Here is a 13,365-nt window from a genome sequence, read left to right as displayed (position 1 = left end):
TGTTAACACAGGATCGAGGGGGTGGCTAATGGATATACAACTAATCCTTCTCATTTTTCTGTATATTTATGAGTTTTTATATATAATGCTGAAAAATTATCTTTGCATTGCAGTTTCCAGTCATTTTTCTACTAAGGAGGACCCAGCAAGGCCACACAGGCATAGGTTGTGTTCAAGAAAGGGTCTTTGGGTGCCTTTCTTAGTTAAGCAAATGTATGCAAGAGGCACAAAGAAAGCTTTTGTGGATTGAGAAAGGCTGCCGTTCCCCTGGGTTTCCAGGGATATGTAAGGATCGATAATGGATCTGAGATGAAGATACAGTAAGTCCTCATTTAATGTCATCCATAGGTTCTTGGAAATTGTGACTTTAAGTGAAACAATGTATAAGGACCCAATTTTACTGTAGCCAAATTGATATAAACAATAATTAAGTTCATATGGCATCTTTCTGGTCACAAAAATGCCGCCAAATTTCTAAATAATGGCCCAAAACTCCTCTAATAGTAAACATTGAAATAAATGTGAGCTAGACATACATTTAAGAGAGATGAATAAAAACAAGTGTAAGAGAGTTCTTTTCCAACTTGCTGCTTCTAGTTCAGGCTCCTGAGGCTTGGGGCCTGTCTGAGGTTCATCCAAACACACCCACTCACTCAGACTGGGACAATGTAGACACACTGATTCCTTTCATGTGCTCATCTTTGGGATGTGGAAGGAAACCAGAGTCCCTGGAGAAAACCCACGCAGACATGGGGAGAAGGTGCGACCTCCACACAGACAGCAGCCCAGTAAGAACTGAGTTTTTTCCCCATCAACATTATAATGAAACAATACGAATGCAAAGCAGCATTATTTGAGGGCCTGCTGTACTGAAAAGGGAATCATTTCAGGGAGAGGTCTGGGTCAGGACAACCGGAAGAGGGGCCAGAATCTGCATTCTAACGAGACTGGCTCTGACCCCCAGGGTTGGGAGAGCCAGGCTGGAGGGGCTTCCTGGACATCCTAATGGTTACTGATTACTGGCAGGTGATTAATCAGGGACTGCATTTGTGTCCCCACCTGTAGACATAGGTCACCATTCTGTAACAGGGTTTAAGTGGAGTCAGGAGAGCTAGCATTCACCTAGAGAAATGGAAACATGTATTCACATAAAAGCCCACACAGGAATGTTAGAGTAGCTCTATTCATCATTGCCAAAGTCAGAAACAACTCAGTTGTTTCTCAGCAAATGAATAGATTAATTGTGGGACATCCTTACACTGAGATATTTACGCAGCAATCAATCAAATGGAATGAAATGCTCATACACCCAACAACATGGATGAACCTTAAAAGCATCATGTTGAGTGAAGAAGCCAGGCTCAAAAACTATAACTATCTGATTCCACTCAAGACTATCTTGAAAGAACATAAGCACCCCTATGTTCATTGCAGCATTATTTACAATCACCAAGATTTGGAAGCAGCCCACGGATCCATCAGAAGAGGAGTAGATAAAATAGCTATGGGACAGCTACACGATGGAATACTACTCAGCTGAAAAAGAGAAAATTTTACCGTCTGCAACAGTATAGATGGGCTTAGAGGACAGTATGCTAAACAAGCCAGTCAGAGAAAGACAAATAACATATGATTTCACTCATATGTGGAATCTAATGAACAAACTGAACTAACAAGCAAAATAGGGACGGACTCATAGAGAGCAGGATAAGAGCTACTGGATAGGGGATGGAGGGATTGGGCAAAAAGGAAAAAAGACTCATGGACATGGACAACAGTGTGGTGATTGCTGGGGGAGGGGCGTATAAGGGGACTAAATGGTAATGGAAAAAAATAAACTTTCGGGAAAGAAAAAAAGACTGTATCATTGGAGAACACATCAGTGGCTGCCAGAGGCTGGATCCAGGGGAGGGATTGCCTACAAACGGGCACAAGGGAATTTCTTGATTGAGATGGTAGTTTCTCAGCTCTATGCATTTGTTAGATCTCACAGAACTTTTTATTAGAATAAGTGAATTTTACAGTATGTAAATTATAACTTAATTTCTTTAATTGAAGGGGGTTAAAGGACCTGGAAAGTATAGACAGGCCGGGCACTAAAAACAGTAACTGAAATAGGAAACAGAGGGCTGTCTCCATTCCTGCTCCCCTCCTAGACTTCTACCCTGTCACCTAGACTCAGAGTCTGTCCGCCTGCGAGCTGGTCTCCAGGCTCAGGGGGAGCTCTGATATCACCACCTGGAGGGCAAGGCACTAAGCAAGCACTTAGTGCCCTCCTGGATACTGGGTCCCCTGAGTGATGGACACTAGTGGCTCCCCTCCTGCTTGAATGTCATGGTTCCCTGGCTTGCCTCCTCCCTTTCTTAGAGTTTCTGCTCTTTTCCCTCCCCCCACCCTGGTCCCCTTACTTGGGTCATCCTGTCTGTGGCTAAACATGCAGCCACACCCACCTGCCTAGTCCAGATCTCTCTTCCTGAGGTTGGTTTGTGCTGCCATCACCTCCTTTGATCTCTACTCTCTGTTTCTATTAATAAAACCTGAGATCCTCATGTAACTCACATGGTGCTTGTGGTTGGTTAAACCCTGCAGTCTGTTTCCCACATGAGCTGAGCTTCTAGACAGTTCCTCCCCAAGGCCTCCCTTGCTCAAGAGCCTACTATGGCTCCCTTCTGCCTACTTCATTGACTCTAACTAAACTCCTCAGCACACCTTCTGCTCCACTTGGGCTGTGCTATTAGCCTGCCTTCGAATTCACGTGCATACTTTTATCCAGGTAGTGCCCTCCATTGAGTACACCCTCCCCACTTCTCTCCACTTCCCAAATCCAGGCAGCCCTGCTCCGTAGATTCATAATGCTGCTCCGCATAGAGCATAAGGGCATAGGACAAGGCAGCAAGATGGAGGCCCGTCCAGGAACCGCGGGGAGGGGTGGGAGTAGTGAATTTTGTCTCTGGGCAGGAAGCTGTGGTAGGAAACTGTTGGCAACACAGTTTGAGAAGCTCCTCCCCTAAGCACAGTAGCCGCAGGTGCAGCTTGAGTGGCCAAAGGCGGGTTCGTGCAGAAGCGGGGGGTAGGGAGAGGCTGACCCCTGGGACTCAGTCCAGGGCCATGAGCCATACACGACTGGTCACCTTGGACCTGGAGCTGAGGTATCTCAGAGACAGGAGCGTTCCCTGTGCATTCTCAGTTTTAGCCCAACTTCCCAGTCTCACTGCCAATAACAACAATAGCTTTCAAAGGGCCTGGTCCAGCCTGCAGCCATCCGTGCACCCACGAGGCAGGAGGACCAGATGTTTCCGTCCTGAGCTATATCCCTGCACACTCCATGGCTTTCACAGGAGGTGCACCCACCATGAGACTCCTCTACCCTTGTCCTGCCTGGGCTGGCCCCACCCAGCCTCTCTTTGAGCATATGAGCTCCTTGTGAGTTCGGAGATCCTAACTTTGCCTTCCCAGAGTGTACAGCTCCACCAAGAGACCCTGGGACACCTGCCTTGTTCTCACAGCCCAGGTCATGGGACGAGGAGAAAACCTTTGATCCCTGGCCAGGCATATCTGCCTCAGATTTCACCATTCAAGCATCCCCAGGGGGTAAAGGCCAGGTCAAACTGTATCTGTTCCAGAGAGACCTGACACCCTAAATATACTGCAAAGGAAAAGTGGGGGATCAAGTGACCAAATACATTTTGAAAAGCATATTAGCACAGTAAAGGCTTTCATGCAGCCACTATGGAAAACGGTATGGAGATTTCTCAAAAAATTAAAAATAGAACTACCATATGACCCAGCAATTCCACTTCTGGGTATTTATTTGAAGAAAACAAAAACACTAATTTGAGAAGATACACGGACCCTTAATTCATTGCAGCATTATTTACAACAGCCAAGATATGGAAGCAACCTGGGTGCCCATTGGGAGATGGGTAAAGAAAATGTGGTACACATATACAATGGAATATTAGTCATAAAAAGGAATGAAATCTTGCCATTTGCAACAACACTGATGGTCTTTGAGAGCATTATGCTAAGTGAAATAAGGCAGAGAGACACAGAGAGACAAATACTGTATGATATCACTTATATGTGAAATCTAAAAAAAAAACCAAACAAACAAATAATAAAGGCTCTGAGGAGACCCGAAGGGAAGGACCCTCTTCAGCTTTGTTTAACCCCACAGCTATGCAGCAGGGCCTTCAAGGTCTCCTTTTCCACACAGCATATCCTGAGCCTCAAAAGCCCCAATTAAATGCCCATGATGTGGACCCAGAGGGGAGACAGGCTGCGGAGGGAATCAATCCAACTGGGCCTGCCAGAACTGGGTGGAAGTGGTCCCAGCCAGGCCCGTAGGCCCCACAGGCCACCCTGAGCCAGACACGGGAAGCATCCACACCCAAGGCACAGATGAAATGAGGGCCCAGCCGCTCACGACCCATGCCTCCTCTCACTGACTCTCCAGTCCTTTGCCCAAGGCCAGACGTCCCCGCCGAAGCCACTTTTCCTGCTCCTTTGTCCACAGGCCATGGTGGGGCCCCCTGTGCCCACCAATAGAGGCAGCACAGGCATTTGTCAGGCAACAAAATGTCACCTTGGTTACATTCTAAGTCACAAGGACAGCAGTTAGCATGGTGCCACAGATGGCAAGAGGCTCCTTCATATCTTTTTCTGACACAAGGACATCAGATTTTAATCAAGAAATTATTAATCTACTGTATAGGAGCAGGTGTGGTCCTGAGCCATGAGTTAAGCTTACCAGACCCCACCTGGAAAATGGGGCCAGCAATGGTGCCCAACACCAAGGGCCTGAGGGATTCCCTGAGAGAAGGCTCACTGAGCACCAAGCATGGGTCCTGACCTGCCTTTGTGCTATCATGTCCTTTTCTATCAATACTTACTGCCTACCAGGACTTTCACCTCACTCAGGGTTAAAGCCCAAAACCTCACGGTGGTCCCCAAGGTTTGGCACAATCAGCCCCATACCTCCTTGTATCACTGTTCCCCACTAGCCACACAGGCCTCCTTATGGTACTTGTTCAGGTCACTCGAACAAATCAGTCATGGTTCAGCCTCAGGGCCTTTGCACTGTCTGTTCCTCTGCTTCGCTTCCTTTGGGTCTCTGCTGAAATATCACCCCCTCCTCCAAGAGACCTTCCCTGAATTCTCTCTCTAAAATCTCCTCCTTTTCTCTCTCTCCCTGACCCAGCTTTATTGTTCTTCACCACTGAAATGGGACATATATATCAACTTGACATATGACCTTTGACACGTGTCAGCATATGTTATAACATATCTAATGATATGATAGAAAGTAAGCACTGTGAAAGTGGAGACTCTTTCTTGTTCCCGCCCTATACCAGCAAGGTAGATAAGTATGTGCCCAATAAATATTTGTGGTGTGCGGAGGTCACCAATACCAGGTACCTGAAAAGGTATGCAGCCCGTGGTATGGGTGGAGATACCTCTGCGGGTCCGTGGAACCTGGCAGCCTGGAGAGGATGAGGGGCCATGGGGACTTCCTTAGAAGAGAGGAGGAAGAGTGAATCCAGAGGCTTCCTCCACCACCAGCAGAGGGAGAGGAGAGAGCTGACCCAAAGGAGTCTTTGCACAGGCTGCTTTCTCTGCCAGGAACAGCGCCCACAGCCTCCTCCTGCCCGATGCTGCAGGTTCCCCTCAGTTGTCCCCTCTTCCTAGAAGTGTTCATCCCAGTGCTAAGTCAGGCACCTCCTCTGCTCCCCCAGGGACCATCCTGCCACATCGCGGTCCTGATGGCTGATAAGAGCCCTGCTTGTCTGCTCCACTGTCCCTGACCAGGCTGAGCTCCCAAGGCAGAACCTACAGCTGCCTTGTTTTCTACTGTAGCCCCTGCTTCCTCCCAATAAATGTTTGTCACACAGGGAACAACAACCTGTACAAGGGACTTTAATGTACCCCTTATGAGAATTATCTGTTTAATCCAACCCTCACCTTAAATCCTTTGGCTGGGAACTGCTATACCCATTCCTCAGCTAAAGAAACTGAGACTCAGAGGGGTCAATAACATGTTCAGAATCATAACTACAATGGCAGTCAGGACTTGAACCCGGGTTTTTCTCACCCAGCAGCCAGCATTAACCACTCTAGGATGAGTGGTTCATTAGGATGGCAGAATCCTCGGCTCCAAGCTGAGTGCCCAGGGATTCCCACATGCCCACAGACCCTGGGCTGACCCAGAGATGGCTGCACTTCAGCTGCATTTGACTGTCAGGGCCCAGGCTGCTGGGGGGTCAGGGACATGTCCTCACGCCCAGCGGACTCTCTAAGCTTCTGTTAAGTGACTGAACAATACCATGAGAGCAGTTCCTCTCGCCCCATCCTCTGCTGCCTGGATTTTAAGGGCTGTGAGACCTTAGCAAGGAGCTTTCCCTCTCTGGGTGTCAAGCTATGTAAAAGGGAGATGGGAAAAGGCTCTGTGGATGGGAAAAGTAGAGTGAGTCAGGAGAACGGAGCCTGGTAGAGCTGTGGGAACAGCATGGTGATATCCTGGGCGCCGGAGGGTATTCGGCAGCATCCCCGGCCTGTGCGTGCTACATGCCGGCAACCCCTGACCCCCGCACCTGGGGCCGGATGAAAAAATGTCTCCAGATATTATAGAATGTCCCTGGGGAGCCCTGGGCGGGGAAGGGAGGAAGCAACATCGGTTCCTGTTGAGAACTACTGCCTTAATCCTATGCTGTGGGGCGGGGCAGAGAGGGGCCAGCATGTTGTAGCCCCAAGTTCAGGAGCTATGAAGTCCAGCACCTGAGACCACCCAAACCTAGCAGTGATCACTGAAATTACAGTTGACACTGGAACAACACCGGTTTGAACTCTGTGTGGGTCTGCTCATCCACGGATTTTTTTCAATAACTATACAGTAGGCCCTCCGTATCTCCCGGTTTTGCATCCATGGATTCTAGCAACTGCAATGGAAAACAGTAATTTTGAGACATGGTTGGGAATCTGCAGATGCGTAGGGCTGACTGTATGCACTGTTCTATGCCATTTTCTATAAGGGACCCGAGCCTTCCCAGAGGTCCTGGAAACAATCCCAGGAGGATGCCGGGGGATGAATGGGGAGTCAAGTTATACATGGATTTCTGACTGTGCAGAGGGGCAACACTCTTAACCCCCACACTGTTCAAGGATCAACTGTAGCAATATGTCTATATAGCACCTACTATGTGCCAGACGCCCTAGACATCTTCACTCGCCTAATCCACCCTGTGAGTGAAGGACTTGTGAATTTGGGACCTGAAGCATACAGAGGTGGAGTGACTTGCCCAAGGTCACGCAGCACACACGGTAGGTGACAGAGCCAGAACTTGAAATCTAGGCCTCCTAGCCCCAAAGTGCCCACTTAAACACCAGTCAGGCTGCCTGTCTGCCCAGTGTCCCTGCTGCAGGCATTAGTCTGGAGGACAGGCTAGAAAAGGGAAAAGAAGCTCTGCGTTGGCAGAAGAACTTTGGAAGGCGCCCCAGGAGTCCCTGACTAATCTCCCAGCAAAGCTTTATTGAGCACCTACTGTGTGCCTGCTCGCCTGGCTGAAACAAGAATGATGAAGATCATCTTGAGTTGCTCACTACGCGCACCCCTGTTGCTTCCTGCCAAGACCCTTCCTTTCCCAAACTCACCCCAGAGTCAGCAGCCAAACACCTATACTCACAGTTACATTTGCATGTAACAGATATGCGAGCTGAGACTCAGAATGGCCAAGCAACTTGCCAAGACAGACAGTGACTGAGCAGGATTCAAGTTGTTTGCTCCTCCTGGGTCCCACTTTAACCTAAGCTGCCCTACCGTGGCCAGAAGGATGGGACTGATCCGCATTCTGTTGTTCAAGTTTACGGCTCTGTCAAGCCACCCTCATATTCATGGAGCCTGGGGCCAGAGTTTTCTCTGGAGGTTTCTCTGCTTCCTAAAGCCAAGGATGCCACCCAGACAGACCTAGCAGGAGGCCAGGGACTGAACAGGCATCCCCGCGACCCCAGGACACTACCACTTGGCTGAGCCTCTGGAAGGGGAGCTGCCTTCCTCAGGGCAGCCACAAGTCATGTGGGCTTCCTTCTCCAGCTCAACACCACCTAACCCAGTCTGACAGCCTTCCTGGTTCTTCTCAGTGGCCCTCCTGGCTCTGTCCTCTCCACCAGACCCAGGCCACCCTGGAGATAGCAGCCAGTTGCTGCTCTATCTGGGACGACTTACCTGCAAGGTCTCTGGTCCCCAGTGCTGTTGGATAGCTGGTTCCAGATGAAGAATTGAGCCCCAAGAAACCCACTTGGGTTTCTCCACAGCCCAAGCTCCGAGCTTGAGGCTGCCGCTGGCTAATCACCCCAAGATGCCCAGGCAGTGTAAAGAGGTCCCACCTCACCAGGGTCTCTCAATGAAGGGGAATTTTATTCCCCCCCTGCCAGCTACTGAGTCCCCTGGGGTGGCTGTGCTGGCTCGGCAGAGGCAGAAAGCTGAAGGATGGCCACTCACCTGGACAGAGTAGCAGCAGCACAGACCCAAGCAGGGCAGGGATCTGGGCCGGAAGGCCTGGTGCTCTCTTAGCTGCGGGTTTCTCTGAAACTCAACCTATTTCCTTGATGCAAAGACAGGAAAGGGGGCTGCGTTTGAAGCTTACGTGTAAGTCACAAAGTGCTGTGTTCAAGGAAAATTGTAGGCCACGTGCTCCTGGGAGGGCAGAGGGCATTTCCGGGGCCACCAGTGCCTACCCCAGCAAGGGGGGGAACTGAGGCTAGCTGCCGGCAGGGTATGCAAGAATAATGGTTCCAGCAGCACCCAAAACCTGCGGAGGGGGAGGAGGGGAACTGTACGTGCCGGAATAGGGAGTGGGACAGTGGCAGTGGGTGGGGGATCCCCAGGACTCACAGGAAACTAGAATGCCCCACTTTCCCCTCCCAAGGGGGCATGGACCCAGGCCTGCCCGAGGCTGAACTGCCCATAAGAGTGATTTGTTTATTCCACGGGCATGTTAAAGATAGAGAGGAGAAACCTATGAAATAGGCCCATTCCTCAAAGGTTCCAAGCACGTCCTGTGTGGCAGGTATCACACAGGCTTCAGGGCCGCAACGGCAGCTCTGTCTCTGCTCTCAAACGGCTCACAGTCTGGAAGGGGAGACGGCTGAGTCGCCAGAGAGACAGAGCTGGGATGGCAGAAGCCTGCGCACTGTGTGTTTCTGGAGGAGCCTCCCGCAGCCTAGGGAGTGTCGGGGAAGGGCTCTAAAAGGGATAGGCCATGTCGGTCATACCAAGACACAGAGGGAGGGTGTCCCCAGTGCCTACCTGGTCCCGGCCCAGCCCCATCTCAGACCTTCCCCTCACTCGGGCTGATTCTGGCCACCACCACTTTCTACCTTCCCTCACACCTGCGCACCCCATTAGGGTACCTGCCCACGCTCTGACCGGGTGGCCACACCTCACATCTGCTCCCTCAGCGGCCTGCAGAGCCTCTCTCTGCTGCACAGCCGGCTCCTGGGCTTGGCTTCCACTTCACCCGGCCTCTCCCTGCAGAGCCCTGAGGCCTCCGGGGGCTCTCTCATCCCCACTTCCTTGCCCTCTCAGACCTGCGGAGCCTGTGCGAGGTCCGCTGCTAAGACCTCAAGAATCGTCTCTGGGTCCTCCCGTGCTGAGTAGATGGGCCTAGCTCCAGCCGGCCTGCCATCCGACGCCAGCCTACCCGGCATCTCCTCCATGCTGCGCCCCAGCTCTCCTTTCCTGTGGATCCTCTTCCTCATCTCTGCTCTCCCCTAGCTCGCTGAACCTCCCTGTCCTCATTCAGGAAATTTTTCTTCTGGGCTCCAGGCTGGGATACTTTTCTCCTATGTAGATTTCAAAAAAAAAAAACTGTTTTATTGAAAGTTTTCCCTTTCCCCACAGGAACCGTGAAACTCAGGATGCAGAAAAAAACTCTCTTTGTTTCCATACTGGACCTTCCTTTCCAGGGAAGTGAGAGAACGCCCCGCAGGCTGCCAGGGGGGAAATCACAGCATCAGAACCACCTAATCTGCAAAGGTAGTAACAGTAGTGCTTACTGAGCACTTAAGACATGCCAGGGAATACTGTAAGAAGCTTGCAATTTAATCCATTTTCCAAATAAGGTAAGTGAAGCCCAGAGAGGTTAATTAACGGATGTCAAGTGGCCAGGCAGCACTGAATCTGGGGTCTGGCCCCACAACCCACCTTGAGTGGTCAGAGGAGGAGGAAACCTTCGTTGCAAAATAGCTGTGAGCGGGATTCCCAGAGACCTGGAAGGGGAGCAGGCCACGTGTGGGTGGCACACCCGAAGGGCAGCAGGTTTACGGCTTCCAGTCTGAGGTCCTCAGGCCTGAGAAGGGCTCCCAGCCTCTGGGAGGCACTGGCCCAGGAGCCCTCTAGCCCCTTCCAGTCCCAGAGGACGCCTCGTGAAACTGCGTGGTCCCAGACAGCTCTGAGATGGGCCTGCAGATAAGGCCGTTTGCTTTGCCATCATCGAGGAAATACGTCTTTTGAATGTTCAGGGTAAAGAGCAAATGGATGGAAACATGGGCTGGGAAAGTTGTGGGGCATTTGCCAAGGGCCGGTTTGAGTAAATATTCACTCCAGACAGGCAGAAAGCCTTGGAAGAAATTGGTTGCTCACGTTTACACCCCCAGGCCTCTGCCCACGCTATGTCCCAGCCTGAACTCCCCCCACCTCCCCCACTCCCCACCCCGTTTTCTACCACCTGACTCCTCCCCCTCCAGGTCTTTGATGAAATGTGGCTTCCCCCAGGAAGCCTTCCACGCCTCAGGCTGGGCAGGGTTGGGGTTTGTGTCAGTTTCCCCCCCACTTTTGCAGGCCGTATTTGGTTCCAGATTTGAAAGGACACCAGGCCACTGCTGTGGAAACCTGCCAAAGGTGGGCTTCGGGAAGAGGGCTCACACCTCAGCCCAGTGATTCCTCAAAGGAGGACAGCCTTTCCCCAAGGGCCCCTCCTCCATTCCTTCCCACCGGGGTGTCTTCAGCCACACAGCTCACCTGCCTTTCCCCTGGGTGGTCGTACAGTTGTAACCTTTCTCTTGTTTTTCTCCGGTTCTGCCACTTTAGAAAGTTACTTGACCTCCCTCTGTCTTGGCTCCCTCATTTAGGAAATGGTACCTACCTCATAGGGACATTGTAAACCTGAAAACAGACCTTAAAACAAATAGCCCACTCTCGACACCACGAACATCATCATCATCATCATCATCTCCGGATTTTCCCGTCTCTTACAGTGTGCTAGTGACTGCAGGCTAAGGGCAGTGACGGGTCTCCCTTGCGCTCTCTAGGGACAGCTCTTAAGTTCTGCACCCTTCCAAGCTTAACACAGGAGTTTAAAGGTTGAGAGCGACACCTCCCCAACCTCCACCCCTAATTTTTAAATCCAACTTGGTTTAAGTCAGAAGAGAATCAATTGTGCACAGAAGCCACGTGCCCTCCCCTGGGGGCCAGCAAATGCTGGCTCCTTAAACATTCAAACCGTAACGGCTATACCACCTCTTCAGATAGTCCTTGGAGGTCCCCTATTTATTAAATACGGAGCCCCTCCTCTATGCCAGCCCCTGTTCTGAGCAGATCTGAGTAGATCTGCTGTGAATGATATAGATGAAAATCCTTTCCTTTGTGGAGCTGACTTTCTAGTGAAGGAGACAGAGATGTAACAAAATAAATAAGCACTCTGTAGAGCCTAATAGTTTCAAGTGCTGAGGAGCAAAGTGAACCAGGGAGGGGGAGAAGAGCTGTGTGGGCGTGTGATATGGAGCTGAGGGGTCAGAGTGAGGCCTCACTGAGGGGACAACCTGCGAGTAAAGACGTGAAGGAGGCACAGGAAGGAGCAATGGAGAGATCGGGGGAAAGCATTCCAACCAGAGGGAACAGCAAGTGCAAAGGCCCTGGGGCAGGACTGTGACCTCTGTGGGGTGGGGAGTATCTTGTTTCCAGCTGCATTTCCAGCAACTGGAGCGCCACTTGGTATACAATGGTGTCCAATAAATATGGCATGATGGAGGAAAAGCCCAGGTGCGGGCTCTATTCTCAAACAGCTTTTCTCCCTGTCGTCCATGATAGTGTGACTCAGCTTTAAATCCCACTCAGGGAGCAAGAACTGCTCTCTAAGTATTCCCAGCAAGAGCTCCAAACAGCTCCTTAGCCGAATGGACACACTTCCCTTCCCCAGCCAGTCCCTGAAGCCAGTGGATGGGGTATGAGAGGGGTTTAGGGCCAGGTCACATGTGCCACCACGCCACGCTAAGAACCCCAGGGAAGCCAGGGACTATGGCTGGAAGGAGGAGGAAAGGATGCTGGGCAGGCAAAGAACCAAAGTTGTACAGAATAATCATAAGAGCTAAGATTCATTGATTCATTGACAGTAAGCACTACTATGTGTGGCCTGAGCTAAGGTGCACTTAATGCTCACAATAGCCCCAGAAAGTAGGCTAGCCCCATTTTACAGATCTAGAAATTGAGGCTTGAGGTTTCACAGCTAGGAAATGGCAGAGCCTGGGATCTCTTGGCTCAAAAGGAGCCCAGAGCCGCCGCAGGGCTAGACCCTGCAATCTCCTGCATCAAGCCAGGACAGGCCGCTGGACCAACCTCTGAACTGAAGGTAGAAGCCCTTAGTTGAGAGCAAATGAGGAAGCAAAGAGGCCACTTCTTTGATAGGGAAAGGGGGAAATGGAAGACAGCCCAGGGCAGGCTGCCCGTGGGCCTGCAGGTAATGGAAGACCACTGGCAGAGGCTGGAGGCGGTGGACCCCAACTTGTTCCTCAAATGCAAGCCTGAGGTAGAGCTGTGGGGCCAACAGGAGGGAGAACTGGCTCTCAGGTCTGGGGTCCCAAGAGATTGGGATGAGGAGGGGATAAGAGTGGAAGTACAACCAGTCAGGAGCTCACGGAAAACTCTGGTATTTATGGTGTGCCTGCGGTACACCCAAGCCCTGGCAGACGCATTTCATCCCAAGCTCAGGAGGATGCTAGCAAGATGCTGTGAGGAAGGCGGCACTACCCATTCTCTCTCCATGGTGACCCCAGCACCCAGCCCGGGACAGTGCCAGCCACACAGCAAGTGCTCGATAAATGTTTGCTGCTGAATGAACCACCTGACAGCCCTGTAAAGGAGGTGAATTCCTACCCCCATTGCCAAGACAAGGAAACTGAGGCCCAGAGAAGGTCAGGAGTCCAGCTGGGCCCAGCTTCCCAGGGGCCATGACTGGGAAATGCCTGACGTTGTGAGGTCTGGGTCAGTCAGGTGTCAGGTGGAGATGGCCACACTCTAGTCACCACCTCTCCCTCTTGGAGCACCTGCCCTGGGTAGGAAAACAGAGACCTGTGGGCAGCTGCTCTCATGGAGCA

This window comes from Pteronotus mesoamericanus, unplaced genomic scaffold (assembly GCF_021234165.1).
Source record: "Pteronotus mesoamericanus isolate MK-2021 breed Mesoamerican mustached bat unplaced genomic scaffold, CSHL_Meso_final contig_121, whole genome shotgun sequence".
Classification (NCBI taxonomy): domain Eukaryota; kingdom Metazoa; phylum Chordata; class Mammalia; order Chiroptera; family Mormoopidae; genus Pteronotus; species Pteronotus mesoamericanus.
The sequence above is the reverse complement of the archived record's forward strand: the minus strand, read 5'-3'. Positions refer to the sequence as shown.